The sequence below is a fragment of the Elephantulus edwardii genome, unplaced genomic scaffold (assembly GCF_000299155.1).
Source record: "Elephantulus edwardii isolate Elephantulus edwardi_28Jun2011 unplaced genomic scaffold, EleEdw1.0 scaffold00337, whole genome shotgun sequence".
Classification (NCBI taxonomy): Eukaryota; Metazoa; Chordata; class Mammalia; order Macroscelidea; family Macroscelididae; genus Elephantulus; species Elephantulus edwardii.
This window is the reverse complement of record NW_006400087.1, coordinates 411,153-422,289: the sequence shown is the minus strand read 5'-3', so window position 1 is coordinate 422,289 and position 11,137 is coordinate 411,153.

Genomic DNA, 11,137 nt, shown 5'->3' with positions numbered 1-11,137 from the left:
TTCTGTTGTGCATAGGGTTTTCAGAGGCCTGCTATTTCAGAAGTGGGTGGCCAATCCTTCTTCCTAGTCTGTCTTAATCTGCATGTTCAGATTTAGAGGAGTATCTGGCAGACAAACATTTTGTGGAGCAGTGAAAGATAAATCCCTTATTGTGGAGTTAAGCATTAGTTACAGTGTTGACCCCACCCTTAGCTCAGTGCTTTGACCCACTTACTTCCCAGCTCTACCCTCCACCATGATAACCCTTGCCATCTGCCTTAAGAAAGATAATTAATACCTTTGAATTGTGGTGTTGGAGAAGAGTATTGAATATACCATGGACTGCTAAGAAAATGAACAGGTTCATGCTAGAGAGGGTTAATTTGGGCTGCTCCTTGGAGGCAAGAATTCTGAGGCTTCATCTGACATAATTTGGACATGTTGCAAGGAGGGACCAGTCCTTGAAGAAGGACATCATGCTTGAGAGGGTGGAGGAAAAGCGCAGGAGATGAAGACCCTCTATGAGGTGGATTGATTCAGTGATGGGTAATCGGGGTAGGTGTGCTGGAGACAGTGAGATTGGCACAAGACAGAGCAGGGTTTAGGGCTGTTGTATGTAGGGTTGCTATGAGTTGCAGGTGACTCAACAACGGCACATAACAACAACAGCAATAACAAAAGGATTTTTCTAAGATTCAGAAAATATTTCAATCAAAGCACTATGTACACTCTCTATAGGAAAACTGTTTAAAAGTATTGAGAATAATTGTAAAATGCTTTTTATTGTGGTAAAGATACATGTAATCAGTAAACTCAAAATCTCACTGTCATCAAGATGCTTATGACGCACAAGACCCTCCTGGGATACAAATTGGGTTTCCTGGAATATAAAGCTTAAAAGGACACTGTCTTTCTCTCCTCAAGCCAATGGGGGGGGGGGGGGAGAGGTCTCAGACCATGAAAGGTATGTGACTTTTATGGTCACAGTACAAAACGTTATAAACTTGGTCATCTTTTTAGCATGCCTTTAATGTACAATCCAGTGATAATGGTTATGTCTATTATTATTTAATTATGTTGTTGCTGATTTCCTTCGAGTCAAGCACAACTCATAGTGACCCTATGAACAAACGGCTTGAAGCTTTTCTTTAACTATAGATATTTATCATAGTTCATAGAGTTTCCAGAGGCATGTTGTTTAGGAAGTTGATGCCACTCCTGCTTCCAAATTTGTCTTTAACTGGGAGCTCCACAAAACACTGTCCACCATGGGTAACCATTATGGAATTTGACGCCCCAATGGGACAAGGTTCAGCATCAAAGTAACCCCAGGTTACCACAGTACAGCATATTGACAGAAGAGTGTTGTACTACTAAGAAGAGTATTTCTCCACTTTAAATAAAAAGGTCCTCCCCAAGGTCTTGTTGACTCTAACCAAGAGACTTAAATTAAAAACAAAACAAAACAACAAACAAAAAACCAAAAAAACCGTCACAAAACACCACAACACACCAAAAAAAAAAAACCCAACAAAACAAAACAATATAGTATGTTGTTGTTCAGTGCCACTGAGTTGTCTGCAATATATAAGAACCCTATGTACAGCAGCTCTGAACCCTTCCCTGTCTTGAGCCAATATCACTAATTCCGACACACCAATCCCTATTGCCCCAGATACTATATCAATCCATCTCATCTGGGGTCTTTCTCTCCTCCTCTGTTCATCCACCCTTCTGAGCATGATGTCCTTCTCCAAGGATGAGTCTCTAATGGCCACATGCCCAAAGGATGTCAGGGGAAGCTTCAAAATCCTAGCCTTCAAGTAGAGACTTGGTTTCACCCTCTCTAAGACAGACCACTTTGTTTTCTTGAGAGTTCATGGTATGTTCAAGACTCTTCTCCAGGACCACAACTTAAAGGCATCTACTCTTTCGTCATCCTTAGTGATTGTCCAGTTCTCTGAAGCATAACAGATAACTGAGAAGACCATGGCCTGGATTAGACATACCTTTGTATCTATACTGACATCGTTGCACTTCAGCACTCTGGAGAGCCCCAGGACAGCAGATTTTCCCAGTGTAATCTGTTAAGAACCCAACCTCTTCTCTAACTATCATGGTGTTGCCAAGTGGCCTGGTGGTGAGAATCCTTGTCTTCATGATGTTGAGCTTCAATTCATATTGAAGACTACATGCCTTGAATGTTTGCAGCAAGCATTTCAGGTCTTCTTCTGTTTGAGCAAGCAAGGTTGTGTCATCTGCATATCACAAGCTGTTAATGAGTCTTCCTCCAATCTTGATGCTACACTCCTCCTCATAAAGCCCTGCTTCCCGAATGATCTAGACTGCAAACACGTTGAAAAGATATGGAGACAGAATGCATCCCTGATGCACTCCTTTCCTGATTTTCAACCATGCAGTGTTTCCTTGCTGTGTCCTGAGGACTGCTTCTTGGTACAAGTATAGGTTTCCAATAAGCACAATCAAGTGTTCTGGGATTCTTATTTTCCTCAAGCTTAGCCACAATTTCTTGTGATCCACCCAGTCAAATGCCTTTGCATAATCAATTAAACATAGATATTCTTCTGTTACACTCTGCTTTCTGCCAAGATCCATCCAATATTGGCAAGAATGTCCCCAATTGTTTCTATCTTCAACAGGATTTTGGTAGTGTGTAATATTAGTGATGTTGTTCTTGTTATGTGCCATTGAGTCGCCTGTGACTCACAGCGACTCAATGTACAACAGACCTAAACTCTGCTCTGTCCTGTGCCAATCTCACTGTCCCTGACACCTCCACCCCTATTACCCCAGTCACTGAATCAATCCACCTCATAGAGGGTCTTCCCCTCCTGTGCTGTCTCTCCACTCTCCCAAGCATGATGTCCCTCTCTAAGGACTGGACCCTCCTTGCAACATGTCCAAAGTATGTCAGATGAAGCCTCAGAATCCTTACCTCCAAGGAGCAGCCTGGTTTAACCCTCTCCAGGATGAACCTGTTCATTTTCTTAGCAGTCCATGGTACAATCAATATTCTCCTCCAGCACCACAGCTCAAAGACATCAACTCTCCTTCTATCATCCCTAGTTATTTCCCAACTCTCTGATTGCAAAGATCATGGCCTATATCAGAAACACCTTAGTCTCCAGAGTGAAATCATTGGTCTTCAGCACTTTGGAGAGGTCCCTAACAGCAAACTTTCTTATCACAATATGTCTTTTAATTTCCTGGCTCCTGGTGCCAAGAGTGTTGACTGTGGAGCCAAGCAAACCAAAGCTGTGAACAATCTCAATCTCTTGGCCATCCATTCTGATGCTGCCAATTGGTCCTGTGGTGAGAATCTTTGTCTTCTTGACATTGAGTGTCAATCCATATTGAAGACTGCAGTCCTTAACTCTCTGCAGCAAGCGCTTCAGATCCTCCTCAGTTTCAGCAAGCAGGGTTGTGTCATCTGCATAATGCAGATTATTCCACAAATCCTGATGCCACACTTCTCTTCATAGAGCCCAGCCTCCCAGATAATCTGCTCTGCATATAGATTGAAAAGGTATGAAGATAGCACACATCCCTGGTGTATACCCTCTCCAATTTTGAACCACGCAGTGTTTGTGTGATAATTTCCACACTATGTCAGGTCACCATTTTTTGGAATGGGAATAAATATGGATCTCTTCCAGTCAATTGGCCACGTAGTTGTCCTCCAGATTTCTTGGCACAACTTGGTAAGGACATGCAGGGCAGCATCTCTTTGCTGAAATATGTCAATTGGTATTCCATCACTTCTTGAGGCTTTATTTTTTTGCCAAGTCCTTCAGAGCAGCCTGCACTTCCTCCTTTATCACCATTGCCTCATGCTCATATGTTGTTTCTTGAAATTCTTCTTTGTCATCCAATTGTTTTTGGTACAATGATTCTGTATACTCCTTCCACCTGCTTTTAATGTTTGTGGAATCATTCAATATCCGTCCCATAGCATCCTTAAGCATTGCAACTCATGGCTTAAATTTATTCTTTAGTTATTTCAGCTTAATCATGGAGTTGTACAATTTGATGGGTGGGGGTGAAGGAAATTAAGAGAATTTTTTAAAAAAAATCAATGTATTTGAATTTTGTAAATAAATAAGTAAGAAAAAATAAAATATAAAATACAAACTGAATAAAAAATAAATGCTGAATGAGTTAGGCCCTTTTAATCTTGCGACTCCAGTTCCTTGCACATTTCATTATAAAATGTTGCTTTGTCTTCCCGAATAGCCCTTTGAAATCTTCTATGCAGCTCCTTAACTTCTTAATTTCTTTCCTTTGTTTTGGCTTCTTGGCACTCCAGAGCAATATTCAGAGTCTTTTATGACATTATTTTGGTCTTTCCTTCTTCCACATTCTTTGTAATGACTTTTTCACTCTTCATGAATGATATTTTTTATATCTTCCCACAGCTTTTATGGTTTTTCTTTATTAGTGTTCAAGGCTTCAAATCTATTCCTGAGTTGGTTTTTAAATTCATGGAAGATAGACTCAAGTTCAAATTTCTATTCCTGTGGATATGATTTAACCTTTTTTAGTTTTAATTCGAACTTGCATATGAGCAGTTGATGGTATGTTCCACAATTAGCACCTGGCCTAGTTTTCACTTCTGATATTGAACTTCTCCAACAGTTCTTTCCACAGATGTAATCGATCTGATTCCTGTGTATCCCATTAGGTGAAATCCATGTGTATAGCCTGCTTTTATGTTCCTTATAAAAGGTATTTGCCATGAATAAATCATTGATTGTACAGCATTCTATCCCCAGCCTCATTTCTGTCACCAAACCCATATCTTTAGACTACTGATTTTTCTTCCCGGTTCCCAACTTTTGCATGCTAGTCACCCAGTATTATTAATGCATCTTGGATACATGTTCGATCATTTTCTGACTGCAACAGTTGATAGAAATGATCTATTTTCTCTTCTTTGGCTCTGGTTGTAGGAGCATAAATTTGAATGATAGTGGTGTTTATTAACAGGTCTTCCTTGTATGTGTATGGATATTATCCTGTCACTCACAATATTGCGTTTCAAGATGGATGTAGAAATGGCCTTTTTAACTATGAAAGTGACTCCGTTTTTTCCTCACCTTTTCATCTCCAGCATAATAGATATGATCGTGGTATTAAAAATGTTCCAAGCCCCATGCCAATCCATCTCATTTCGCTAATCCCAATATGCCAATATTTATACATTCCATTCACCTATTTTATGTTTCCAAATTTTCTTATTACCTTAAACAAAAGCTAAATATCCCCTAAGCAGTAGTGAATCCTCCCTTCCCCCACTTTTTCTACCTCCCACCTGCTCCTTGCCAAAATAATAATTATAAACACCATAAACCATCCTTGTCAAGTCAGAGCAATTCACGACTTACCCTCCAGCAGGGTTGTGTTTTGGAAGCTGTAAATTACATAGAAGAAGACTGTCATCCATCCTTCTCCCAGTGTTACTATCTGAACTGCAAGAGAGGCGCTGCCTTTGAGTTTGTGATTCAACACCCTAAAGACAACACCACCAGAACTCCCTTCTACCTGCGGCTAAAATGACTAATTAATAAATAAATAAATAAAAAAGAAATGCTTTTCTCTATGTAATTGTCTATGTTGTTGCTGTGTTAAGTGCCGTTGAGTCGTAGATGACTCATAACAATCCTATGAAGGAAAGACCTGAACTCTTGTACACCTTTCATTGTTTTTATATGTTCATAGTTTCTGTAAGCAAGCTATTAAGGAAGGGGATGCCACTCCTGCTTCCAAATATTCGTCTATACCACGTATTTAATATGTTTTAATAATTTGTGTCCTTTATTATTGACTTATTTCAGACAGTATCTTTTGCTAATCTGCTACTTTTTAAAGCATGATGTCCTTTTCCAAGGACTTGTTTGATATGATTTTCCAAGGATGGATTCCTCCTGATAATATGCCCAAAGTATATTAGACACAGCCTCACATTATTGCTTTAAGGAGTACATTGGAAGCAATTCTTTCAAGATTTGTTTGTGCTTTTTTTTTTTTGCAGTCTATATATATTCAATATTTTTCAGTAACACCACAACTGATGAGTGTCAATTCTTTGGTTTTGTTTATTTGACAATAAAAGGTAAAATCTCTCATGGATTTCATAGTTTAAAAAGCTACAATCACATCCTGTTGTATCTACATACAAAACAAAAGCCAGTGCTGTAAAATGGACTGCTTGGCTCTGACCACATATATTTCTGCAGTCTTTATGGAATCTGCACAAAGAAATGTCTCTTCTTTTCGTCCAACTAATTATTCTTCTATGTAAGTTGCTTTCTATGCCAATATATCCAGAGGGGTGAAATGGCAAGGTCGGCCACGTAGCCAAAGGTCACTCCAAGTGTGCAAGAGATGGGTCACACCTGCCACGGTCTGTCCCAATCCAGTGGAATTGGAAATGGTCCCAGCCATCATCCCAAGACACTGGAGATTGTAGTGATCTGAAGACTATTCTAACAAATGGATGTGACTCCATTTATGCTGAAAACTCTTAGACCGGCTCTGCTATTTGGGCCTAACAAACACAAACAATGCACGGTTGTAAACTTGGACAAAATAACCGGAAATAAAAATGTCTCCAACACCGATTCTATTACAGTCGGAGATCGAGCGAACATGCAGTCAAGATGCACTGATAATAATGGGTGACTGGAATGCAAAAGTTGGGAACAGAGAAGAAGATTCAAGGTGACAGAAATGGAGCCGGAGATAGAAAGATTAAATTTTGCACAATCAATGACTTATTCATTGCAAACACATGTTTTAAGAAACATAAACACAGGTTATACACATAGATTTCACCTGATGGTATGCATAAGAATAAGACTGATTACATCTGTGGAAAAAACTGCTGGAGAATCTCAATATCAGCTGTGAAAACTAGGCCAGGAGCTGATTGTGGAACAGACCACCAACTACTCATATGCAAATTCAAGCTGAAGCAGAGGAAAATTAAACCAAATCCCCAGGACCCAAAATATGACTTAGAGTCTATCCCATCTGAATTTCTGAACCATCTCAGAACAGGTTTGAGACCTTGAACATGAATGAGCAAAGACCAGATGAGTTGTGGGAGGATATCAAGGTTATCATCCAAGAAGAGTGCAAACGTTCATTACAATGACAAAGGAGTAAGAAAAAATGGATGTCAGAAGAAACTCTGAATATTGCACTGGAGCACAGAGAAGCCAAAACACAAGGAAGAATTCAAGATACTAAAGAGTTGAATGTAAGATTTCAGAAGGCAGCATGGGATGACAAAGTAAAATATTACAATAAAATGTGCAAGGAGCTGGAGTCAGAAAATCAAAAGGGCCAAACTCGCTCAGCATTTCTTAAGCTCAAGGAACTGAAGAACAAATTCAAACCTCGAGTTGCTATAATCAAGGATGCTTTAGGAAGAATATTAAATGATCCAGGAAGTATTAAAAGAAGATTGAAAGAATATACTGAGTCACTGTATCAAAAGAAATTGACAGGCACAGAAGAATTTTATGAAACAGCATATGAGCAAGAGTCTATGGTGATGAAGGAAGAAGTTCAAGCTGCTTTGAATAGCAAAAAAATAAGGCTCCAGGAATAGATGGTATACCAATTGACATATTTCAGCTAATAGATGCTGCCCTACACATGCTCACTAAGTTGTGTCAAGAAACCTGGAGAGCAACCACTTGGCCAACTGACTGGAAAAGATCTATATTTGTTCCCATTCCAAAGAAGGGTGATCCAACAGAGTGTGGAAACTATAGAACAATATCATTGATTTCACATGCAAGCAAGATTCTGCTGAAGATTATCCAAAAACAACTGGAACAGCACATCAGCAGAGAACTGCCAGAAGTCCAGGCTGGGTTTAGAAGGGGTCGTGGTACTAGGGATATTGTAGCTGATGTCAGATGGATCTTGGCTGAAAGCAGGGAGTACCAGAGGAATGTCTATCTGTGCTTCATTGATTATGCAAAGGCGTTTGACTGTGTAGATCCTAACAAACTGTGGCTAACTCTGAGAAGAATGGAAATACCGTGACACTTGATTGTGCTAATGCGAAACCTATACTTGGACCAAGAGGCAGTGGTCAGAACAGAGCAAGGAAAGTTTACAGAGACTTTGGTTTTCCATTCATTCTTTGTTACAATTTTCTTCCTGTCCAACCTCCCCAAACCCAGTTCGCTCTTCTTTTTGAAAAGTAAAATTCTCTCATTGTTATACAATCCCTCCCCCAAGTCCACTCCAAAATGAAGGCTGAAAAAAGTAAAAGAAAAATTTTGAAAATAAAAGAAAAATTCTTTCAATGTTATACAGTCCCTCCCCTCAAATTCACTTCACTATGCAGCTTTCATTCTGGACTCCTGATATTACAATAATACCTAATCATATATCCCTTTTAAACAGTTCTCTCCCTCATCCGTTTCAATGCAGTATAAATAATATATCCCATCTTTCTCAGTCTCCCCTTAACCCCGTGTCAGTCCCGTTTTAGAACACTGGCACTATGGAGTATTTGTCCTTTTGCGACTGAGATATTTCACTCAGCATAATGTCCTCTAGGGTTACCCATTTTGAATATTTCACGAGTTCCTTGTTTTTCAATTCAGCATAGTATTCCATTGTGTGAATATACCACATCTTCTCAATCCATTCGTTTCTTGATGGGCTTTTAGGTTATTTCTAAATCTTTGCTATTGTGACCAAAGCGTCAATAAGCATGGGTATGCACATATCTGCTTGGGTGGCGACTATGGTTTCTTTGGGGTATATTTCCAGTAATGGAATTGCTGGGTCAAATGGTATTTCTATTTGCAGCTTTTTGAGAAAGTGCCATACAGACTTTCATAGTGGTTGCACAATTTTAAACTCCCACCAGCAGTGAATAAGGGTTCCAGTTTCTCCACAACCTCGTCAGCATTTGCTGTTTGCTGTTCTGCTAAATTTTATTATTCTCACTGGGGTGAGATGATATCTCAGAGTTGTTTTTATTTGCATCGCTCTTAGAGCTAGAGATTTTGAACATTTCTTCATGTGTTTGTTTGCCATCTGAATGTCTTCTTTGGGGAAGAGTCTTTTCATATCCTGTGCCCATTTTACAATTGGGTTGTTTACCTTTATCTTGTTGTGGTGCTCAAGTATTTTATAAATTCTAGATATAAGTCCCTTATTTGACATGTCATTACCAAATATTTTTTTCCTTATCTGTGGCTTCCCTTTTTACCCTGTTGGAGAAATTTTGGGGTCTGCATAAGGACTTGATTCTTAGAAGTTCCCATTCATCTATTTTAACCTCTCCTGGTTGTAAATTTTTTCAGGATGCTTGGAAGACTGTTTATGATGTGGATGAGGACTTCTAGAGTTCTCCCAAGCTTTTCTTTAATGAAGTTTATAGTCTTTGCCTTTAGCCCTAGGTCCATAATCCACCATGAGTTGGTTTTTGTGTACACAATGAGGTGTGGATCTTGCTTGAGTTTTCTGCAAATAGATTTTCAATTTTGTCAACACCATTTGTTAAAAAGGCTGTCATTTCCCCACTTAACTAATTTCATCTCCTTGTCAAAAATCAGTTGACCACAGGTCAATGGGCTGATTTCCAGGTTCTGAATTCTAGTCCATTGATCTATGTGTCTATCATTGTACCAGTACCATGCTGTCTTGACCACCACAGTAGTGCAGTAGGATTTGAAATCAGGGAGTATGATACCTCCACCTCCTAGCCTGTTTCCATTTTTAAGGAGTGCTTTGCTTATTCGGGTCTTCTTTCAATTTCTAATGAAACTGGAGATTGTCTTTTCCATCCCATTCAAGAATGGGATTGGTATTTGTATTGGGATTGCATTGACCGTGTAAATTTCCTTTGGTAGTATCACCATTTTCACGATATTGAGTCTTCTTGTCCATGAGTAGGGATAATCTTTCACTTCTCAAGGTCTCATTTTGTTTCTTGTACTAGTGTTTTGTAATTTTCTTTGAAGAGATCCTTTGTGCTTCTGGTTAGATTTACTCCCAAGTATGTAATCTTGTGATTAGCTATGGTGAAGAGTATTGTTTTTCTTAGCTCCGGCTCTGTATTCTCTTTGTCACTGTAGAGAAATCCAACTGATTTTTGTATATTGATCTTGTATCCTGCCACTTTGTTGAATTGGTCAACTGTCTCAGTAGTTTTCTTGTTGAGTCTTTTGGGTTTTCTAAGTATACTATTATACCATCTGCATAAAGAATTTTAACTCCTTTTTGTGCCAATTTGGATACCTATTATGTCCTTCTCTTATTGCTATTGCTAAGACTTCCAATATAATATTGAATAAGAGAGTTGATAGTGGACATCCTTGCCTAGTTCCTATTCTTAAAGGGAATGCCTTTAACCTCTCAGACTTTTTACTATGTTGAAGAAATTCCCCTCTAATCCTATTTTGTTGACTGTTTTAATCAAGAAAGGGTGTTGGATTTTGTCAAAAGCCTTCTCTGCATCAATTGATAGGATCATGTGTTTCTTGTTCTTTGCTTTGTTAATGTGATGAATTACACTGGTTGTTTTTCTTAAGTTGAAACATCCTTGCATACCTGTCATGAATCCCACTTGGCCATGGTGAAGTTGTTTTTTGTTGGTTTTTTTTATGTATCATAGGATTCTATTGGCCAAGATTTTATTCATGATTTTTGCATCAATGTTCATGAGAGATATTGGCCTATAGTTTTCTACTTTTGTGATGTCCTTTCCTGGCTTTGGTATCAAGAATGTATTTGCTTCATAGAATGAGTCTGGGAGAATTCCATCTTTTCCTATTTTCTGAAATAGTTTATGTAGAATTGGGACAGCTCTTCTCTGAATGTTTGATAAAATTTACCTGTAAAACCATCTGGTCCAGGGCTTTTATTGGCTGGAAATTGTTTTATTACCTTTTCAATTTCTTTGTTTGCAATGTTTCTGTTCAGGTGTTGAATTTTTGTTTGTATCATTTTAGGTAGGTTGTGAATTTCTAAGTATTTTCTGTTGTGTACCATAGTCAGACCTGACCCATAGCTAACCCTCCAGCAGATTTTCAGAGGCAGTTAATCAAATGGGAGGAGACTTCCCACCATTTTCTATTATTCATCTTTTATATTCACCCATATT